Source organism: Eretmochelys imbricata, chromosome 4 (genome assembly GCF_965152235.1).
Source record: "Eretmochelys imbricata isolate rEreImb1 chromosome 4, rEreImb1.hap1, whole genome shotgun sequence".
Classification (NCBI taxonomy): Eukaryota; Metazoa; Chordata; order Testudines; family Cheloniidae; genus Eretmochelys; species Eretmochelys imbricata.
The window spans coordinates 102,285,714-102,309,761 of record NC_135575.1 but is presented as its reverse complement, the minus strand read 5'-3'; the positions used below and the strand labels follow the sequence as shown (position 1 = coordinate 102,309,761).

Genomic DNA, 24,048 nt, shown 5'->3' with positions numbered 1-24,048 from the left:
CAGTCAGCTCAGGTATCAGGCTGAATTATGTTCAATCCGCTTGATAATCATTGGACTTTTTTTCAAGAAAATAATCAGAGTGAATCATTTTATAGGATTCTGACAGTCATTAGGAAATCACTCTTTTTCTTATGGTAACCCAAATTCTTGCTATTACTCTTGTATTAAACAGGGTCACTTTTGCTCAAATAATTTCTTTAAACTTCAGTCAAAATATTTCTTTTGTGAGGGATTAAGCTTTGTCTATGGAATATTCTAAAATCTGTAAATACACCTAAACTGTCTGCTTTTATTACAAGTAATTACAAAAGTACTACCATATTACTCAATGAGAATACATAAAGTTTTTAAAGACTCAGTTTTCTGAAAAGGAAACTTTTTTCCTTCAACAAGGACCCTAGAGCTTCCAAAAGTAAAATAGGAAAATACATTGCTGTTTACAGAAGAAAACAATGCTCTATAACAGGGGTGGGCAAACTACGGCCTGTGGGCCGGATCCGGCCCCTCAGGGCTTTGATCTGGCCCACAGAATTGCCCCCCCTGGTGCCGCAGGCCCCGCGCCGCTCTCAGAAGTGGCCGGCACCATGTCCCTGGGGCCCTGGGGAGGGGGTTGGGGGCAGAGGGCTTCATACATTGCCCCTGCCTCCAGGCACCACCCCCCCGCAGCTCCCATTAGCCAGGAACGGGAAACCGCGGCCAATGGGAGCTTTGGGGGAGGTACCTGGAGGCGTGGCAAGGGCAGTGCATGGAGCCCTGTGGGGCCCCCCCAAGGTATGCGCAAGGATGTGGTTCTGGCCGCTTCCTGGAGCTGCGCAGCATGGGGCCAGGGCAGGCAGGCAGGCAGGGAGCCTGCCCTGGTCCTGGTACACACTGTTGCCACCCTGGAGTCACTTTATCTAAGCGGTGCCGGGCCAGAGCCCAAACCCCTCCTGCACGCCACCCTTCCCCCCAACTCCTTGCCTGTACCTTGCACCCCTCCATGCACTCCACCTCCCTGCCCTGAGCCTTGTCACACCCTGCACCCAACCCCGTGCCCTGAGCTCCCTCCTGCAGTCTGCACCCCTCTTGCACCCCTGCCCTGAGCCCCCTCCTGCACACCCCACCCCTCCTGCAACCCAACCCCTTTCCCTCAGCACCCTCATACACCCCGCACCCCTCCTCTGCCCCAATCCCTTGCCCTGAGCCTGTTCCTGCACACCACACTCCCTCCCCCACCCCACACTCCCTCCTTCACCCCAACCCTCTGCCCCGGCCCTGCATACAATTTCCCCACCCAGATGTGGCCCTCAGCCCAAAAAGTTTACCTACCCCTGATCTATAATAACTTCACCACCTGGTTCTGTAATGTAAAAAATACTTGCTCTCAGTGTGAGTTTTTTCAAATTCAGTGTTCTGTTAGAGTGCCATCAAGTGGCTAAGTATGCCTGTGTCATTCATTCCTAGAGAAATTAACATGCCACTTAACTCATAAAAACACAACAGTGAACATTTTGTTTAAAACTCTAAAGAGAATACTGTTCTTGTAAGTAGCTGCTATTTTTTCTCTTTTCTGAGTATTTTGCAGAGCACAGCAGATAATATCAATTGGCAATACTTCTGGCTGCATGAAACTTATGCTAGCTTCTCAAGCATGGCATTGCATGGGACATAGTGTTTTAATTAGTATTAATTTCTCAACCTGTTCTTTTCCATTCCTCCATACACTTCCCTGGGAAGATGCTAAAGAAATTTGCATCAGCTGGCTGGTAGTCTGACCTATTAGTTAATGAATGCATAATATTTAAATATTTCCTACATGGCAGAGGGGCATTCAAAAACAGACTCCAACGAGAGACTGCTGAATTGGAATTAATTTGCAAACTGGACACCATTAAATTAGGCTTGAATAAAGACTGGGCGTGGATGTGTCATTACACAAAGTAAAACTATTTCCCCATGTTTATTTTTCCCCCCTACTGTTCCTCTCACGTTCTTGTCAACTGCTGGAAATGGCCCATCCTGATTATCACTACAAAAGGTTGTTTATTTGTTTTTCTCTCCTGCTAGTAATAGCTCACCTTAACTGATCACTCTCATTATAGTGTGTATGATAACACCCGTTGTTTCATGTTCTCTGTGTGCGTATATATATATCTTCCTACTGTATTTTCCACTGCATGCATCTGATGAAGTGGGTTTTAGCCCACAAAAGCTTATGCTCAAATAAAATTTGTTAGTCTCTAAGGTGCCACAAGTACTCCTGTTTTTTTTTTTTTTTTAGATAATTCAGTGTGGTCATCACAGCAGGTCTGTTTTATGGATTAGGTAGATTTCAAAAGTTTTTTGCAAGGGTAGGGGGACCGGCTGTTCCAGGCATCGGGTGCAGCCTAAGAAGAATGGAAAGGAGATGAAAGAAGATAATTACTTAGTGGTTTGTGGTCTTTTCAGTTTATCCAAGTCATTCTGAAACCATGTTATAATCTTGCAGCTGGTGGTTTTGCTATATCAATGGATCTAACTTTGAACTTTGTTTTTGATCACCTGTACATTGATTTATCAATCTTTACATCATCTGACCCGGTCACAGTACATTGCAAAATTCTTTCTGGAGGCTGTTTGCAACTCGTCAAGCTGGATGAGCTAGTCTTATCACCCAAAGCTCCTAATTAACTTCTTTGACAGTTGCCAAATGACAGCTTCACTAGTTAGTGCACTGCAGAGGTTGCAACAGTTTCAGTTATAATAATCCCGTTTTCGTTCGTCAAACTTTCCAAACAACAAAATCTCCTTTATGGCTAAAATTTTCCACGCTTGGTCTCTGACCAAAGGCAGACTTTTGGGGGAAGCTTGAGAAAAATCCTTTTGGTTGTTTTTGTTGTATATAAAAAAAAAAAGTTTACTATTCCCACGCTATAAACAAAAGTCAGATCGTTAGACGAGCAGAAGGCTCGAACAGGGAACCTCGTTGATCTCTTTCAGGAGGGCTTCTATAAACAGAGTCTGAAAAGAGTTAATTTATAATTAGGAAAGTTATGAATATTTGAAAGTCGTATCTTGTGCATATATGTAGAAAATGAATTAAGTCTGTGGATTTACACTTCTGCAGAGATGCACTCGGTGTATGTGCAGTTTTTGAGAAGTTCATCCTTTTCACGTTACTAGTGACTGACTTGAGCTTCTGAACACTAACTCTGTTCTGAAACCATTAACAAACTGTCTGGATGGTGGGAATGACTAACTTTTCAGGCTCCAAAGCTTGAGCCAATGCATTTATTCAAGAGACATGTTATAAGGAGCTCTGCAGTAATTTTCCATTAAGCAACAACAGAAAGTGTGCAGACCAATCAGTTGGCTCCTCCAACCACACACCGGCTGTGTCTTGTGCCCTGTTTCTGCCTCTGTTCAGCTTATCTTTTCCTCTTCCCACTCCAGTAGTTGTCTCCAGTCCAGACTGTTTTGTACTTGCCAGCAGCCTCCAAATCTGTAAAAAGTATAACTATGGTGCACGGGGCTGAATCCACAATGCTGTGAAAATTAGGGATTGCATGTGCATCGCGTTTGCAAACATATGGTTTAGAGATGCAAGCAAAAGTGCACATGCTTATGAAAAAAAATCTAGCTCATTCTGTTAAAAAGTGCCTGATACCTTTCAGGAAATTCTGCTTCTATTGAGCCTACTATGATCCTCACTGGCAGCATTGATTTTGCCACCCTCTTATATCAATAACTCTGCCACCAACAATTAGGTCTTGTGCAACTACCAAATCTTATCCTTTCCTTTAGCAAACCATAGGTCAAGAAGTTTGCCTTTCTAAAGTCAGTGTTTCCAGTTTTAAAGGTATTCTTGTTGATCTCATGCTGAATTGTTTTGTTAGGATGTTCTGAATAAATGTTGTTTACATTGCTATAGACAGTAATGCTTGATAACTTTATATTCACTGTTTTTTTCTATTCCCCTTCTGCCCATATTTCATTCATTTCATGGATGATCAAAGTGCATCCTACTCTGGCAACATGCTATAAACAAAGTCGTACAGTAATTCCTCATCTCTATTACGCATGTGTGGCCTCTGCTTGGATCAAGATGGATGGGTGGCTGCAGATTGCTCCATTTGAGTCCCATAGGCTCCCAGCAAATCTCCACTACAGCCCCCAATTTCACTTATGTTCCTTTATTGGATAGATACCTTCTCACTGAAGAGACCTGTGACTTCTACAGAATTCTTTGGTATCAGAATCCTCTCTTAATCCCAAACCTCTCCCTCATAAGCACATTTCTGTCAAGTCCCCTGAATTACGCAATGCCTAGCATACAGCACATTAAAGTAAATCATTCATCCCTTGCTTCTTCCTTTTAGTTCCTCTCTCAAATCCATATATCCTTTTATGTTTAAACTTTGGTTCCACCTCCTTAAACCCTAGGGTTGGCAGGTCTTTTTTTCCCACATGGTCTTGTCCCCCCTGAAACAGGATCCAGCTTTTCATTGGGGCCTTCAGTTTTACTACAAAAGAAAACAGTTTGCCTTTCCCTGACCTGGATTCTAAGAGTCTCACTTCTTGCCCATGCTTTTCTTCACGACTTACTGTCTTCATGAAGATGAAATCTCCCTTTGGCCACACCAAAAGATTGCAAGGCCCATTTTTATTTACCTTGCAGCTGGATGTAAGGTTACCATTTTAAGAGTCACAAACGCCACTCAGACTAAAGCTGTTCACCTACTAGCATGCAGTACTTTAATTAGAGCACTGGCTCTGCATCTCATCTCAGTTTAAAACATTCAGTAAGCTTCCACTTCAAACCCAAGTGGAACGCTGCTTTCTCCACCCTAAGGATTGCATCTGCAGTTTGTTCCGCTGTTTTCTGGCTATTTAATCTAGGCTCAGGTAACCTCGGGCATAATGCCAGACTCTACAATTTTAATAGCCCTCCTAACAGAACCTTGTAGTGGATTACTCTGCTTATGTATCCATATACATTAAACAATGATGCCCAATATGACATAGTATATTACAGCTCATAGAATATGCAATAGATTTCATTTCATCACATCATGATGTAGGTTGAAACCATAAAGTTGTCTGCCCATCTCTTATCTCATTATTAACAATTATAATAATTCTTTTTGGTGTGTTCACTGTTCTGGCATATATATAGGGCCGTCGAGCGATTAAAAAAATTAATCGCATGATTATTCCTGCTGTTAAACAATAATGGAATACAAGTTATATAAATATTATTGGATCTTTTCCACATTTTGAAATATATTGATTTCAATTACAACACAGAATACAAAGTGTACAGTGCTCACTTTATATTTATTTTTATTATAAATATTTGCACTGTAAAAAAATAGTATTTTTCAATTCACTTAATACAAGTACTGTAGTGTACTCTCTTTATTATGAAAGTTGAACTTACAAATGTAGAATTATGTATAAAAAATAACTGCATTCAAAAATAAAACAACATAAAACTTTAGAGCAGAGGTGGGCAAACTACGGCCCGTGGGCCACATCCGGCCCATGGAACTGACCTGCCCAGCCCCTGAGCTCCTGGCCAGGGAGGCTAGCCCCCAGCCCCTCCCCTGCTGCCCCCCTCCCCCATAGCGTTAGCTCACACCCTCCCACCTCCCAGGCTTTCCAATAAGGCAATCCTGCCGATCTGAGCGGCATGGTAAGGGGGCGGGGAGGGATTAGCTAAGGGGCAGGAGGTCCTGGGGACAGGGAGCAGGAGGCGGTTTGATAGGTGTAGGAGTCCCAGGAGACATGTCAGGGGCCAGGGGGCAGTTGGATAGGCGTAGGAGTCCCGGGGGGCCTGTCAGGGGACGGGGGTGTGGATAGGGGTTGGGGCAGTTAGTCAGGGGACAGGGAGCGGGGGCGGGGTTGGATGACGGGGTGGTCAGGGAACAAGGAGCGGGGGGGGGGGGTTGTGAAGGGGGCGGGAAGTGGGAGGGAGCGGGGGCCAGCCTGTTTGGGGAGGCACACCCTTCCCTACCGAGCCCTCCATACAACCCGAATGTGGCCCTCAGGCCAAAAAGTTTGCCCACCCCTGCTTTAGAGCTTACAAGTCCACTCAGTCCTACTTCTTGTTCAGCCAATCACTCAGACAAACAAGTTGTTTACAATGTCACCTGAAAGTGAGGACAGACAGTCACATGGCACTTTTGTAGCTGGCATTGCAAGATATTTACATGCCAGATGCGCAAAGATTCATATGTCCCCTCTCGCGTCAACCACCATTCCAGAGGACGTGTCCATGCTGATGACGGGTTCTGCTCGATAACAATCCAAAGCAGTGCGGACCGACGCATGTTCATTTTCATTATCTGAGTCAGATGCCACCAGCAGAAGGTTGATTTTCTTTCGGGTTCTGTAGTTTCCGCATCGGAGTGTTGCTCTTTTAAGACTTCTGGAAGCATGCGCCACACCACATCTTCATCAGCATGCTCCACACCTCTCAGATTTTGGAAGGCACTTCAGATTCTTAAACCTTGGGTCTAATGGTGTAGCTATCTTTAGAAATCTCACATTGGTACCTTCTTTGCATTTTCTCAAATCTGCAGTGAAAGTATTCTTAAAATGAACAACATGTGCTGGGTCATCTGAGACTGCTATAACATGAAATATATAACAGAATGCAGGTAAAACAGAGCAGGGGACATCTTAGGGGAGAATTGTGAGTTCACTCACAAATTTAATTAATGCATTTTTTTTTAACAAGCCGTTATCAGCATGGAAGCATGTCCTCTGGAATGATGGTTGAAGCATGAAGGGACATATGAACCTTTAGCGCCTTTAGTCTTCCCAACTAATAACGTCAGAATTATTGTTATTCTTTGTTTTATGGTAGTAGCAGCTAGGAACCCCAGTCAAGAATCAAAGCCCCATAGTGCTAGGTGCTGCCCAGACAAACAACAAAGATGACAGTCCCTGCTCCACAGAGTTTATAGTCAAGATGTCAGCAATAATTTGTAGACATTGTGGCAGAGGTAGGTTTGAAGGAGGATAAGGTGGTGATTGATGGATTGTTTTCCTCTATGCATAGGGAACAGCATGAAAGAAAGCACTGGAGCTCTCTCTTCTCTTTTAAGTAAGGTGACTCCAGGAGATGCCATGAGAGGAAACACTTACTTATGATGCATATATTAGAGGAAAGTAATGATAGCATTTATTAATACTATTCACCAAGCTGAAATCATACAACAGAGGAGAAACAGGAAATGAAAACAGACTATATAGAAACAACTTTATTAAAATTTCCTAACAACCTATTATTCATTCTTTTGGAAAGCTTTGCAATAACAACACATATATCACTTTTGAATGTTCAAAGTACTGTAGAAACATTAAGAAAGATAAGCCAAATAAAAATTGTTAATGTCCATTCTTAGACTCCCTAGCCTGACTTCCATCTTGGGACCTAACATACCTGTTTATCAGAGGTGACAGAACTGGGAGGAACTAATGGACCTCTTTGTTCTCAGCTATTTATCTCCTTAGGTTTGATCCCTTTCTCCATCATTTACTGGAGGAGGGAGATGAAGATCAGGTCTCAGCAGACCATCCCACAGATTCATTTAAACGTACCATCCTTTTTGCATAATCTGACAACCAGTTAGTATGGCGGGGGAAAAGAGGACAGGACAGTAAATACTGGGGAACTAGCATAATAGTCTGCCCTTTGCTGATGTCCCAAATTATAAAGTTACCCTGATTGGGCCTTCGTCTATCCCAGGTCTCTTTAAAGGGAGTTTTAGCCTTGTTGTTGCACCCTACATAATACTCACCTCCTCCAAGTCACGCAAGGCTCATTAGACTCATAAACTTTAAGGTCAGGAGGGACCATCGTGATCTAGTGTGACCTCCTGCACATTGCAGGCCACAGAACATCTCCTACCCACTCCTGTAATAGACCCTTAACCTCTGGCTGAGTTACTGACATCCTCAAATCATGAGTTAAAGACTTCAAGTTACAGAGAATCTACCATTTACACTAGTATAAACCTGCAAGTGATCCATGCCACACACTGCAGAGGAAGGCAAAAAAACCCCAGGGTCTCTGCCAATCTGACCGGGGGGGAAATTCCTTCCTGACTCCAAATATGGTGATCAGTTACACCATAAGCATGTGGGTAAGGCCCACCAGCCAGACACCTGGGAAAGAATTCTCTGTAGGAACTCAGAGCCCTCCCCATCTAGTGTCCCATCACTGGCCATTGGACATATCTGCTGCTAGCAGTCACAGATCGGCTACATGCTATTGTAGGCAGTCCCATCATACCATCCCCTCCATAAACTCATCAAGCTGAGTCTTGAAGCCAGCTAGTTTTTTTTTTCGCTCCCACTGCTCCCCTTGGAAGGCTGTTCCAGAACTTCATTCCTGATCTTCATCTAATTTCAAGCCCAAACTTGTTGATGGTCGGTTTATATCCATTTGTCCGTGGGTCCACTTTGGCACTTAACTTAAATAACTCCCCTCCCTCCCTGGTATTTATCCCTCTGATGTATTCATAGAGAGCAATCATATCTTCCTTCAGTCTTCTTTTGGTTAGGCCAAACAAGCCAAGCTCTTTGAGTCTCCTCTCATAAAGTAGGTTTTCCGATTCCTTGGGTTATCCTAGTAGCCCTTCTCTGCACCTGTTCCAGTTTGAATTAATCTTTCTTAAACATGGGAGACCAGAACTGCACACAGTACTCCAGATGAGGTCTCCCCAGTGCCTTGTATAATGGCACTAACACTTTCCTGTTTCTACTGGAAATATCTCACCTTATGCATGCTAGTACTGCATTAGCCTTTTTCGTAGCCGCATCACATTGGTGGCTCAGTCATCCTGTGAACAACCAATACATCCAGGTCTTTCTCCTCCTCTGTTACTTCCAACTAATACGCCCCCAGGTTATAGCAAAAATTCTTGTTGTTAGTCCCTGAATGCAAGACTTTGTATTATTAAATTTTAGTTTTCAAGGTCATCCAGATCTTGTATGATATTCCAGTCCTCCTCCATATTGGCAATACCTCCCAACTTCATGTTATCTGCAAACTTTATTAGCACACTCCTACTTTTTGTGCCAACGTCAGCAATACAAATGTTAAATAAGATTGGTCACAAGACCGATTCCTAAGGAACTCCACTAATAATCTCCTTCCAACCTGACAGTTCACCTTTCAGTGTGAGCCATTGTACTTAAACCACTTCCTTATCCATTTTTCAATTCTCATATTAATCCCCATTATCTCCAATTTAACTAATAAATTCATATGTGGAACTGTATCAAATACCTTACTGAAATCCTGGTTGATTAAATCTACAGCATTTCCTTTGTCTAAAAAAATCAGTTATCTTTTTCAAAGAAAGAGATCAGGTTGGTCTGACACAATCTATCTTTTGGTCATTGGTGGCTGTATTATTTCCACTCAGGTGGTGAAATCATTTTCCTAGCATTTAATTTTAAAGAAAAGGTATCATTCACAGACTCAATGAATTGCAAATCTATTTAGCTATTTAGCTCTAATAGGAAGAAAAAAACAGCAAAGAGAAATTAGCCAAGAAGTATCAGAGGTTAGATTTTCCAAAGTCAAGGGGTTTGTTGGGGTCTTGCATGCAGACAGTGATTTCATAAATGTGTATCTGTCTATGATAATGCCTGTTAATTAACACTTTCTGAACAGCAGCACAATGGCTATGCATTACTGAGAAAAACAGCCTTATTATACTACTGAACAGTATAGAGCTTTCTTCCCCCAAAACCACCAGCCTCCAATAACTGAACTGTTATAAGACCTGTTAGAGAGAGATAACACGAATTTATGGGCTTGCAGTAGAAATTACATTCAAGGCATTGAGTTGTACATAAATTTTTCCTATCAGATGCCAATCAGACAACCTCCCACTCACTTGCAGAAAAGGATAGACAATGTGAAAATGACTCATTTGGTGGGATGAAGATGGAAATGAGTTAGTGATTCAGTTGTGGAGTCTGATAGGCAATTAGGGCTAGTTCCACCAAGGGATTTAAGTACATAACTGCCACTTTAGGTACCTAAATTTCGTAGGGATCTAAGTGTCTGCCAGTTAGCATGTTAAAAGCCACCAAAGACCTGACACCTAACTCATGCCTAAGCCCCCATGGGATTCTCAAACTAGACATTCCCACCAATCTTGCCTCTGAGGCCCGATCCAGTAGGCATACTCAGGCACCACCTTAGAGCACCCTACTGGATTGGCCCCTGAATAAGTCATCACATAATATTATCTCCTCGCAACCTCCCAGATGCCAGTCATTGTTAGCACACTTTGCATTTTACAATTTGCCCTTTGAACACTGTTCCTTTCTAATGACTGGTTCTTTGCTGCACCCTCCCTCTCTCTCATTTCCTCCACGTTATTCTCACTGCCCTCCGTGTTCCTCTGCAACTATCCCTGCTGCCTCTTCTCTTCCTTCCCCTACCCTCAGTGTCCCTCTTTCCTCTCCTTTTCCCTACGTCCTTGCTCCTCTGAGCTCATCCTCTCTGCCAGTTCCCTGTCCTTCACCCTTGCTCCCGTAAGACTTATGAAGGCTCCATCAATAGCAATTTTTAAGTCAAGATGGAATATTTTTCTAAAAGATGTGCTCTAAAGTTCTATAGCCAGTGTTATAAAGGAACTTGGATTAGATTGGGGTGGGCAAACTTTTGGCCCGAGGGCCACAACTGGGTACAGAAATTGTATGGTGGGCCATGAATATTCATGAAATTGGGGGTTGGAGTACTGGAGGGGGTGAGGGCTCCGGCTGGCAATGCAGGCTGTGGGGTGGGGTGAGAAATGAGGAGTTCAGGGTGCGGGAAGGTGCTCCGCCTGGGGTGCAGGTTCTGGGGTGGGGCTGGGGATGAGGAGTTTGGGGTGCAGGAGAGTGCTCCGGGTTGGGACTGAGGGGTTCAGAGGACAGGAGGGGATTCAGCCCCTGAGGCACAGGAGGAGGTCGGGGTGCAGGCTCCGGCTGGCACTTACCTCAAGCAGGTCCCAGAAGCAGCGGCATGTCCCCCTCTTATGTGGAGGCACGGCCAAGTGGCTCTGTACGCTGCCACGTCTGCAGGCACTGCCCCCACTGCTCCCAGAAGCAGCAGCATGTCCCCCCTCCGGCTCCTACACGGCGGTGCAGTGCCGGCCAAACAGCTCTGTGCACTGACCCGTCTGCAGGTGCCACCCCTGCAGCTCCCATTGGCCGTGGTTCTGTGTAGGAGCCAAAGGGGAGACATACCACTGCTTCAGGGAGCCATGGCACGTGTGGAGCGGGGTAAGCCCCCGACCCTGCTCCTGCTGGAGCTCGAGGGCCGGATAAAAACATCTGATGGGACAGACATGGCCCACAGCCCATAGTTTTCCCATCCCTGGACTAGATGATCACAAAAGGTCCCTTCTGGCCTTGGAATCTATAAAAAAAAATTGAAGTTTATGTTGTATTCCTTTCCCCCTTTTCTCATGTCTTTTGGACTATAAGCTATTTAGAGCACAGATTGTCTCTTCCTATGTGTCTGCACAGCACCTTGCACATTTTGGACACTACTGTAATCAAAATAACAACAATCATCCCAAGTGACCCCTGCTGGAGAGAAACCAAATGCAAATCCGAACATCTGTACACCAGATAACGCACTCTGCAAAACTGCTGGAGGGCCCTCTCTGATCTACATGAAGTATGACAATTGCTTTACTTAGCGTGTGCTAGGACATACACACACCTCCGAAAGCGGTCTTTGTGTGGAAGAATTGACTTACCATTGGAGCAAGGCACCCACTGCTGACAGCCAGTCCAGCCGTGGAGTTATCTGTCTCTTTTCATGACTCTATGCAAGCCACTTACAAGTCTCATACCTTCCAGGGTATCAATGTCCCAAAAGGACTGTATGCTACCTGACAGTGGTTATCAGTCAGAGGGTTTCCACCCTTCCAGGGCTCCTCTTCCATCAGAACGAGGAGTACTTGTGGCACCTTAGAGACTAACAAATTTATTTGAGCATAAACTTTCGTGGGCTAAAGCCCACTTCATCAGATGCATGCAGTGGAAAATACAGTAGGAAGATATATATATATATATATATATATATATATACACATACATACAGAGAACATGAAAAAATGGGGGTTGCTATACCAACTCTAATGAGAGTAATCGATTAAGGTGGCCTATTATCAGCAGAAGAAAAAAAACTTTTGTAGTGATAATCAGGATGGCCCATTTCAAACAGTTGACAAGAAGGTGTGAGTAACAGTAGGGGGAAAATTAGCATGGGGAAATAGTTTTTAGTTTGTGTAATGACTCATCCACTCCCAGTCTATATTCAAGCCTAATTTAATGGTGTCCAGTTTGCAAATTAATTCCAGTTCTGCAGTTTCTCATTGGAGTCTGTTTTTGAATTTTTTTTTGTTGAATAATTGCCACTTTTAGATCTGTAATTGAGTGTCCAGGGAGGTTGAAGTGTTCTCCGACTGGTTTTTGAATGTTATATAGTTCTTGACATCTGATTTGTGTCCATTTATTCTTTTGCGTAGAGACTGTCCAGCTTGACCAATGTACATGGCAGAGGGGCATTGATGGCACATGATGGCATATATCGCATTGGTAGATGTGCAGGTGAACGAGCCTCTGATATTGTGGCTGATGTGATTAGGTTTTATGATGGTATCCCTTGAATAGATATGTGGACAGAGTTGGCAACGGGCTTTGTTGCAAAGATAGGTTCTTGGGTTAGTGTTTTTGTTGTCTGGTGTGTGGTTGCTGGTGAGTATTTGCTTCAGGTTGGGAGACTGTCTGTAAGCAAGGACTGGTGCATCTGATGAAGTGGGCTTTAGCTTTAGTCGGCTTTATGTTCAAATAAATTTGTTAGTATCTAAGGTACCACAAGTACTCCTTGTTCTTTTTGCTGATACAGACTAACATGGCTACCACTCTGAAACCTGTCTTCCATCAGAGTGGCCCAAAAACTTCTTCCTTGAGTCTTTTAACCAAGCTCAAAAGTAAAACACAAGCCACAACGAAAGCAACTTCTGCCCACTCTCACACGCTTCTCCCAGTGTTTTCGGTCATTCTTAACCCTTTACAACAGAGGCCTCATTCCCAGCAGCAGGTAGGGAAACTCAGGCCCACCCTCTACCCTGCCTTCCAGTCCAGTGACCCCTGTAAACTGCAGCCAAGATCTGCTTCATCAGACACCTTGCCACATCCTGTCCTTTTGTCAGGGCTCACCACCACTGCGTGCTCCGCTCGCTGGCTGCTCTGCATCTCTCAGAGACCCACACTCTGTTACTAAGAGAGGAGCTGCAGAGTTCTTTACCTTTCTCCTCATGACTCAGCTTCCTCTCTTTATAGAAACTACCCACCATCTTCCCCAGCTGGGCTTCATCATGAAGCCTCCATTTCCCTCCCTCTCACATGCAAGGTGCAGCTACAAGGTGCATCCAGGTAGCGTAATTGAGCTATCCAGCTCCACTTAACCCTTTCATCACCTCTACAGAATAGACACCCCATCACAGTTCCTCATTAGCATTAAAATGTCAGTGGCATTTTCTACAGAAGAACATTAGTGATTTAGCTAAATCAGATTTGAAGCTTATTGAGTTAAATCGTTGCAACCTCTTTGTGGGGACATTATTATATCCATTTGAGGCAGTGGTCCCCAAACAGGAGGGTTTGGAGGAATCTTCAGGGCCTAGGCTAGCCCTCACAGGGGGGTGAAGAGGAAGCACCACCCAGCCCCCTTTGCTCCCACCTCCAACCCCGCCCCCAGCCTCGGCCCCTGGCCACAACTCCACTCCCAGCAACTGTTTCACTCCTGGCATCAGACCGACCCCCAGCTGGGGCCCCCTTATCCCTGGTCCACCACCAACCCCAAGCCACAGCCCCGCTCCTGGCCCAAGTTCCTTGTGGGGAGTGGGATAGGATTGGGGAGCATGATGTGAAAAGTTTGGGGACCACTGGTTTAAGGGGGGGCCTTATGTTGTTGCTTTGTAAATCAGAGATACAGCACGGATTTCCTGTGAAATAAGCAAAATAGATTTCTATGGTGTTTGATGTACTTTTAGATAGTTATCTCCTCCCTTTCTCTGTGCTGAGGAATCATCTTTCATAATCTCTAATCTAGCTCCACTGTAGGGAGACAAAAGCTTTGAGAAATGGAAATATTAAAATGCAGGTAAAGATTAGAGATGAGTGAAGTGGTTCATTCAAAGAAGAATCGCTCCTTACCTTTATCATTATCCTGAACCAATCCCAGATCAAAATTTCTGAAAGTTTGGTATAAAAGTTCAGAACCATCCTACTACTACTCTATCCCCTTTCCTAGTGGGGCAGGAATGGTACTCATCTGGGATAGGGTTGGAGGGCTCATTTCTCCTTTCAATCTAGGGTCTTCCCAGGAACCCCGCTGCCCTCTCCAGTCCAATCTGATTTCCTAGGATGTAGTTCAGCAGCCAGCTTTCATCTTTGGTGCAACGGAACCCAAGCTGTCTTATGAGTCCAATGATCTGACGTTCTTGAAACACAAAGGCATATGACGTCCACACCAGGTACTCCCTGTAGTAGGGATAAGGAAAGGAAGAATCGTGTTTCTGGATTAAATACTATGCAGTGAGCTGTACAAAATAATTTGTGTTTAATCACGAGTGCCTTTAAATGTTAACACCGTCAGGTCAATAGGCTCAATTTTAATAATACTTAGCTCTTATCATCAGTAGATATCAAAGTACTTTCTGAAGGATCGTTATCTCCATTTTGTAGATGGGGACAGACAGGCACAATGACTTGCCCAATATCACACATCAGACTAGCGGCAGAGCTCGGAAGAGAACCCAGGTCTCCTGTAGCTGAATCCAAGCCCACTGTCCAGTAGGCTGCACTGCCTCCTCAGTGGAGCAGCAGAAAAGTTACCACTCTATTGCACTGCTCTGGAGACACGATGATACGTAAATCCTAGAAATCCAGGGATATAACTTTTCTACCTATTTTTTAAGCCACCTGATGGTAGCATTTTTGGTGGGTTTTATTCAAGGGCAGCAAACTGCCTTCTCTCCAATTACCTTTGATTGCTTAACAGCCTGAAAAGCAGCTAAAAGGGTCTGTTCAGAGAGCACACTACTGCTTCCTTGATCAGGAGGCCAAGGTGCAGCCCAGCAGTCTGTATAGCTCGTCACATCACCACTTCTGTCTACACAGTCAAAACAAAATAAACCATGTTCATAACATGTATTACTTTCATCTTCCCAATATTTGGCTTGGATGAAGTGGCTTGGTACAACTCTCTGCAACATGGCTTCAGCTAATGTCAGTTTAGTAGTTTGTGATGGACCCTTACAAACAGATGACAAATGGGTACTTTACTGAGCTCCTCAAGTAATTCAAATATTTATTTTGCTTTTACTGTGATCATTAGTGCATTAAAAACAAATTTAAATAAACATTTTATTCAAAGCATTCGCTATTGTCTAAGGTATTAGCATTTCTGTTTTAAGGTCATAAAGGAGCAGCTATTGTTCCCTTGAGGAATAAAACAATGAAATGTTCTTTTCTGTTTCTCATAATAATTAAACTCAACAATGATTGTGTCATTTATTTTGGAGAAACAAATAAGTCTGTCAGACTCTTTATTTTATTTTTTCAAATGATTTTTCCAACATCTGAAGGATAGCATAAAGCATAAGGAATTTCTACAGGATGCATTTAAAGTTATAACATATCAGAAAACCAAAGAAATCGGCTGGCTTAGTGCGGTGGGGTTTCATTTGAATGGGAGGTTAAACAGAATGCCTTTATTATAAAATTCCTTGTAAAACTGAGATCCTGACCATTTGTGGTCCAGACTTTAAGAAAAGCTCCCTGATTTGTCAATGTACCTGTTAACATGTGTAAAATACGTATTTGTGCACACAAATGGAGTAAGTGCATGGATAAGAGTCAGACTGTAGTTGCCGTAACTGACTTCAACATGCAACCTATAGACAGTTCTGCATATACAAATGTGGGTTTTGCACACTCAAACATGAAGTAAAAAGTGGTGTTTCAAGTCGTGCACCAGTTAATTTTATCCCCCCAAATAACTAAAATTTATAGTTTAGAGAAACATAATTGTTTTGTTTAGTGCCAATTCAGGGATCTGACACCCACTATCTTAGTCACATGGGGTTCTTTCCATGCCTTAGGACAAAGTAATTGCAATGATTAACTATGACTATGTTATTATTAAAAGAAAGAAAATTCAAAACAATAAACACAAGCAAAGACTGATGCCTTTCTATGGAAAGCTGTTAACAGATATTGCAGTTTAAGAGTAAATCTACCCAGATGGGAGCGCTCTTCTCTAGGTAAGAGAAGAGCAGAGTTCATATTTTCAAAATCACAGAGAGTCCTATTTTAGTGTATTATAGATAACCAAAACTGTTTATAGATGGGCAAGGCATTTTGTTTAAGGATAGGTGAATCCTGTTTGGTATATCAGGGATAACCAACAATTTATAAATGGGCAAAGGCAAGTGATCCCAACTAAAGTATTTACATTCAGTTACTTAAAAAGCCACTCAAGGAGCTGTCTTAAAACAAGCAATTAATCAATATAAGTCTCAGATTCCAAATTAAATTCCACTATTTCTTTCTGTTTACCAAGGGGTTAGCTTAGGTCTCCTCTCCAGGAATACATGGTCTAAAAACCACCTGGTGTTTTACAAGAGAAGCTGGTAATATCTTTAATTACAATATCATTGTAATATCCCCATAGAATATTTTTTTTTTACTTGAGGGGCAGGGAACAGAGGGAAAAGGGATGATAAGAGGCTCCTGACCTAGCTTTCGTGTCCTTGATAAACCAGGTGCTACACATCCTTTTCTCTGAAATCCTAGAAAATTTCCGTTAACTAAGGGAAGAGCGTCTCTTCAAGAAGACAGTCCTGTTAGGTGTTTGCTTTTAACCAGATAGTTCCCAATGTTAGTCTACAGTAGCTTCACTCACAATTAAAAACTCCTACCAAACCCTCTATACAAAAACAAAAATCACAATAACTAATATTCAGATAGCTCTAACATCACATAAAATAAACTACATAGAATATTACAACAAAATAGTCATTGAAAAACTGCATTCCAAAATCTGCAATTGGACATGAAAGTAATAAGTATTAGCTGTATCGCCAGGGAGGAGGTCTTCTCCTTGAAGCTTTTCACGCCCCTCACTAATTGGGAGAAAGCAGAGATTTCCTAGGAGTGTCTTTAATTGGCTTAACTATTACTTTCAGTAAAATAAATAGCTAAAAACATAAGCATAAGAATGGTTATTTTCCAAAGCCATATATGTGCACATGTATGAATTTGTAATTACAAAAATCTTCTAAACTTCAGTAAAGGCAAAGTTAGGTTTACAATTACCAAGAATTATCACAATAAATTATAATTGTATTAACCATTTTTGCACCACTGTTGAAGTTTAACTGTCTCCCCCCGCCACACACCCCTGGTGATGCCAAGAAATATGTTTTGATTGCACTGATGTTTGGGAGGCTGCTGGTGATAAATAGATGAGCATCATGATAAGCATCAGTGCAATCAAAACATATTTCTCAGAGCAAAATGGCTACTTGACACAAGATTGTTGTTAAAAGTATTATTTGCCTTTAGATAATAGGAAAATTATAAAAATGAACCAATTATATTTGATTCTTCCAAGTATGATTTCTTAGAATAGTATCCCATTAAAAAGTTAATAGAAAAGAGAGCCGGCAACCATGAGATTTCTGTGAAAAGAGAGACAGTCAACCAGTGAAAAAAACTAATTGTGTCCATTTTCAGTGCCAAATTCAGAGCATCATAAAGACTGAGAGTGAGCCCTGCTACTTACCTATAAGGTCCAGCAAAAGATCATCAATTTTAGCTCCTGTTCCAATCCATCCAACATTAACAAAACTGGATATTCGCTGAATCTGCCACTTTCTCTTTTAGTAGTGAAGCAAGGAATTACAGTGACTACAATAAATAGTATCTGAGATTACTACACAGATCATGAGGAAACCTAGCTTGTTAAACTGGCTTGGTTTGCAGGTCTTACTGCGTCATTTCCTCAAAAATTAGATGAACGAAGCTAATTAGTAACTCGTACAACTTCCTGTGACATAACAGTTCTTATTAAACTTTATCATGGAGGATCTCAGAGAACTGCAAGTTAACCTAAAAGTCACACTGGTTCTGCATTCATAAAAGCTGCTAGTATAAATGTCTGTGACCATTTTGGTGATGAAGTGTCTGAAATAATTACACCACATGCACTGTGAATCTGTCATGACTGAAGAGCAAACCCAAATCATTTCAGTTTTGTTCCTTCTGTTGTGACTAGGAGTACATCTGTAATATGAGTATATTCATACACCACGGGAAAGGGGAAGAAAAACATTTCCCATCTGGATCTAAATAATAATTGTTTAATCTTCCTTTAATGGTCGCTTTGGCCCCAGGCTTAACAAAGCTAACAGAGATACTGCTGAGGTTGTTCTTGGCATTATATTACAGTTTATGTTAATTATGCAAACCCCAGCTAGATACAATTGGTTGCTGAGGCAGCATTGGTCGCCCTGGCAGCATTAAACATTTCAATCACCTCCAATTTAATGATTCTGTAATTTGTTGTTTTGCTATTAAAAGTTAATGCGTTATCGTGTGGGAGATTTAATTCATGAATCTGCGTATCAAGCTGTCTCCTGGTATATAATGTAGGACAAATATTCTTAGTATCGTTTCCCTTTAAAAAAATACTCATTTTCTATAGTTGACAATCACACAAAACACTGTCATATCAATATTGTAAAATGTATTGTTTGGATCATGACTGTAAGATACTGTAATTTTTCACAGGGGTTGTCAATGACAATATTCCCCCTTTTATTTTTGGTGGGTTTAATATGAGGATGCATCAAACATGAAAAATCTTTTTTGAACTGTATTGATTTATTTTTGTATTTGTACATATGGTGTTGCATTAGATTGTATTTATATAGCCAGATCCTCAGGTGGTGTAGAGCTATGTATGTTTATACCAGCTTAGGATCTGATTTATTATACGATATTACATCCTAGTAGGGCAGAAGAAGTTGTTGGATTTTTTAGAGAGTATTTTTTCGTCTCTCTCTCATTTTGGTGCTTAAGGAAATTGAAAGACATCATTGGCTAAAGTTAGGAAAGGTGCAGGCAAGCAAAGTGCAAGCTTCCAGTCTACTGAATACTGGTTACAGTCCTCGGACTTTTTTTTTTTTTTAGCAGACACTGCTATTTTTGATAACTACTACAGTGGATCATGAGCAAGGAGAAATGTCCTATGAGGCCACCAAACTAATTTTTGTGTGTGACTTAATGCAGCATTTGAACACTATTCTCTTTACAAAGCTATGCATTGTACTATCTGGTCCTCATATTGGGATCTGACATTTGTTTCTTTAAGAAAAATGTCAGTTATTTATGTCATCCTTCAGAAAATGGGAGAAATGTTATGTTCAATGACTCACACTGTCACCGTGAAATTATTGTCTGGAAACTGGATTGTAGACTCAGACTAGTTTGGAATGATTAGAAAACATGCTCTTTACCAAACAATGCTCTTTATCTCGACTTTTTTTTCAGGTGGACACTTGGAGCCAGGTATTGATACCACATTGTAGCTAGCCTCCTATTGACATCTTGGCAAGAATTCAGCTATTGCATAAGATCTCAGGGCCTTACATTGCCCGATCCTGAAATGATATACCTAGAAACTGAATACCAGTTTTATGAACCTCTAATTCTCCCTGTATTTGGCCAGTTCACTCTTTGCACCCTTCCAGTCTCTCCCCACCCTCCTTCTTAGTTTGATTTAAAAAACAAAAAACAAAAAAACCCAGTGAGCACGGAAGGAAGCCAGAGAAATACAACACCATTAGTATATTGTTATTTATTTATATAACAAAAAGTGTACTTATTTTCTAATACAGAGAAAGTGAAGAGAAGACAAACAGCAATATATATGAAGAAATAATTACTTATCTGGGACTGCTGTACTATCTGTCCACCACTAATTGGCAATGTTGCTAAATCTACATCAGCCACACTCCCATTCCCACACTTTAAAATGGTGCCATCTCTAACAGTAATCCAGTTCTGCCAGTTTTTTTCAGTGTGCCTGGACCACAAAGGAACCCAGAATTCCACAGAGGATTCCCTTTTTAGAAAGCAATCTGCCCTCCCTTTTCAAAACAGTCTGTACTATAGTGAGGAGAAGAATAGAGGAGCCTAGCTCTGCAATGTGCACTGCAGCTGGCTCCTATTCCTCCATTTCCTTGAGAAGACCTTGGGAAAACTTTCTAATGGAAATGGGGTACCTATATGGATTTACCCTTAAGTAGCTTCCCTTCCACCCTCAGCCACCTCCTTCTAAGTGATGGAATGTTCATTCGCACATAGTCTCCTCACACAGTGTGGTGTTCACTTTTGTTGTTGCCCTATAGCTGTTGGCTCCAGGTTATCCTAAATACAGAGTATCAACAAAGCCAGCCCTGTTGTCCTGGGCTGCAGATTTTCACCATGCTGTAAGTTCACTCAGATTTCTCTTTCCTTCTCAGCCCCACCCCGACTGCTGCTACTTTCATGGTTCATTGCATTTCTCTCTGGACAGAATGCATATTCTCTTTTCAGACTAATTTTTAAAGCTTCTCCATTATTCAGCTAATGCAAGGGGTAGGGAAATGTTTCTACAAAGAAAGCTTGACTTCACGCAGAGTGGCACAACTTTCTGTTCTTGTATATGCTCATTTTACTGACTGGTCTCTATCCCCATAACAGATGGGGGATGTTCTTTTGTATGTACATTTTGATGGGCAAATACTATTCCTTCTCTCCTGTGGCTGTTTTTTCAAGTGACATCAGTCACGTAAGTAGGTACTGACAATGCCATCCACAGAGTAACGACAGGCAGCAATACATGTGTCCCCTCTACTGTATTAGTGTTCAGTTAAAAATAATTAAAAAGCTTTTAAATAAAATCTGTGTATGCCTCAACTTTATTAAAAAGCCATTGCTAAGAGTCTTCTATAGCCTATCCACACCCAGATCAGTGTTCTATTTGTGCTTTGCTCCACTACTCAGAATGAAGATCTAGTGATGCATGACTGTTTGGGTAATGTCCATTGCAATGATAGTTTTAGATAAGATATAGAATAAAGAACCTGCCTCCTCGTCTTAAAAGACTGCTTAATTTTTTTTATTACTTCCAGTACTGTGGAGACATAACAATACAGACTGTACCAGAGAAAAGCGAAGTGTACAGATTCCATTAGGAAAGACTCCTTAAGAATAACTTGAATTAATTAAGTCAGCTGCAGTAATCTGCATATAAGGCTGTATGAAAGTTATGGTTTTTGGTTCAGAAGTTGCAGCCACATCTTGCTATAGTTGTGATTTTGCTGCGGTCGGTTCAAGTACTATAAAAAAACTGTTTAAAAAACCAAAATAAAAACCATGATAAACACAAATTTGAGTGACACTGCGACCCAGTGCCCCAGGTCACAATGCTACTCACTCAAATTTGCGGCAACTATGAAAAGAGGCAATGTGTGTTAAAGGTTCCAGTTTCTGCAACAAAATCATGGCCTGTGATTTTCTTACAGCCTTAAATATAACATAAAAATGCAGCAGATACTTAGATATTTTAGTATTGCTAATGAAAGGCCAGTTCTACCATCTTTGCTCAGGCAAAACTCCTCATTGAATTTACGGGGCTCAAATACAGAAAAAGTACAGCGTTGGTAATTTCATTTAATAATCGACATAAAAAGTAACTGCAAAATCCATACAGTGGAGTTCTGCAGAGGGTGAAATTCACAAGGCCTATGTATGACCTACACTGGACTGGAATAATGCATAAGCTTTGTATTGGCCATCTGCACAAGGCTCAATTTCAGTCTGACAGAGAAAAAGTTATTTTTTCCTGAAGCAGCAGCAGCAGAAGAGGAAGGGTTATTATTTCCTGCTTAATCTGTGTGTGATGCTCTGTACCTCGGGGGCACATCCTTGTAAAATGATTGTGTGGTATCCAATTCAAAGTTTGTCATGTCAGATGTCTTCGGAAGGCTCATGATGCACTGAGCATTGTTGTTATAGAGATGTTATAGTAATTGTTGTTACAGTAATGTTATAGTAATAGTGTGTTTGGTTTGAAGTGTGTCAGAGACTCCCCTTGGGATAACAAGCCTGGTACATATCAACTTCTTTGTTAAATTGATGAACTCATATAAGCTTGCAGCATCCAGCAGACATAACTGGATACTGCAGGATGGAGGTTTCTAGGGTTGTGTCTGGGACTGGAGATATTGGCTAATGTCATTTGGTTGCACAATCCAAGGAGCAGCTTACATGCCAGAGCCCAGGAGTGGGGGTTCTCAAAGCAGAGCAGGGTAAGGCTGGCTCCCAGAGTCGAGGATTGGAGTGACCTAGCAGATCACCCGTCCAGATAACACCAGAGGGGAACATCACACTGTGCAGCTGCAGAACTACAGAAAACCTAGGATTCTAAAAAGTAGATTAGGAGAATGAACGTCTAAACTTTGCAACGTGTTTACCCCATTGTGGGAAGAGATGTGGATCTTTTTAGGGAAAACTGCAAATTAGAAATGATCACAAACTAGAGAAATTTATATAATCAAAACATTCTCATTTCATCAGAAGGATGATTATTTGACTCTTCTGACTGAGCAAGACTGATTTCTCCAACCAGCTTTCTACAAAACCAAGGCTGATGATTTTAAGGTACCTGCCCTTAGTGGAAGAAAGTCTTCTCTGTGCCTGCCATGGGTCTGCTCCCCAACTCCTCCGGCCACAGGCAGCACAAGCACTCCCCTCTAGGCCTCACTGTTACTCTACAGGCTAGCTATTGGCACACCCCAACCCTCGAGCCCTCCAAGTGTCCCCCTGGAATGCCCAGCCCCTGGTCCGCTGGATACTCAGAAGTCACAGATTCATTACTTCTAAAGAAGCAAGTGCAGCCCAGCTTATCAGTTCCACCTCAGATCACCGCTCAACTTAACACACAGCACCTACATATGTTTATAGTGGAATCAAGTATAAGTTTATTTAACAAAGCATAGAGATTCAAATAGTAGCAAGTGTAAGTATTGGAAAAAAATGGTAACAAAAAATAAAATCATAACATGCTTTCTGGACCCTAGGCTGAATTAACAAGATACTCTCACAGAGTATTGGTCACCCAAAATCCTCACAGCACTTTACAGTCAGGTCGGCTATGACCCTCCTTTCATGAGACAAGCAGGCTTGTCAGCTTGCCTTTTCAGTGAAGGACTCATTGTGTCACTTGGCACTCCAAGATATACCAGAAAAATCCTTTGTCTTTATTCATAAACAGGACACCTCCACCGTCCACTGTTTGAAAAATCTGCAAGCGAGAAAATCCACAGAATAAGCAATCTCTTCTTTTGCCTGTGATTCAGTACGCAAATAGGCATACAGTGACTGGAGGCATACAATACACAAATGGCTGAACAGGGAGATAGGTGTCTGTCATCACCTGCCTGAAAGGAACATTGTCACCTCCTGGTAATCTACCTTAACTCCAAGACCTTAAGAACATAATTTTCCATACAGATATATCATTCCTTAAATATCATCCATACAGGTAGACACCTCACATGCATATTGGTGAAATATTATGCAGATATCCAACCCCAGGGATCCCTGGAGAACCTGTGTGCTCCCCTGTGCCCTCTACTAGTTGGCACTGGGGGGTCACAACTGTATACATGTGCATTTCTAAGGAAGTATCTGCATAAGGATTCCTTAAATGAGAGCCATATCAAATTCTGTCTGTTTCCCTCCCATTAATTTATTCCCTCTCTTTAACCTCTTTGTATTTACCTCAAAATCTTTATCTACATAAACTAACCACTAAAAGAAGATAAATGAAACTTAGTATACAGGGTAAAATCCTGGCCTCACTGAAGTCAATGGCAAAACTCCTACTGACTTCAGTGGGCCTGGATTTCACCCTGTTGTGTTTGGATTTACTAAGATATGGTGTCA

The 24,048-nt window shown here is 41.9% G+C and overlaps 2 protein-coding genes across 2 annotated transcripts in view; one reads left to right on the top strand and one right to left on the bottom strand.

The window, feature by feature from the left end:
- Window positions 1-24,048, top strand: part of NWD2 (NACHT and WD repeat domain containing 2) — a 125,765-nt gene that overhangs the window by 90,438 nt on the left and 11,279 nt on the right. The gene's annotated exons all lie outside the window — the stretch shown is intronic.
- RELL1 (RELT like 1) overlaps window positions 23,085-24,048 on the bottom strand; it is a 146,262-nt gene continuing 145,298 nt past the window's right edge. Inside the window, exon 7 of the mRNA XM_077815766.1 lies at window positions 23,085-23,404. The gene's annotated coding sequence lies outside the window, so the exon portion shown is untranslated. The remainder of the gene's footprint in view (window positions 23,405-24,048) is intronic.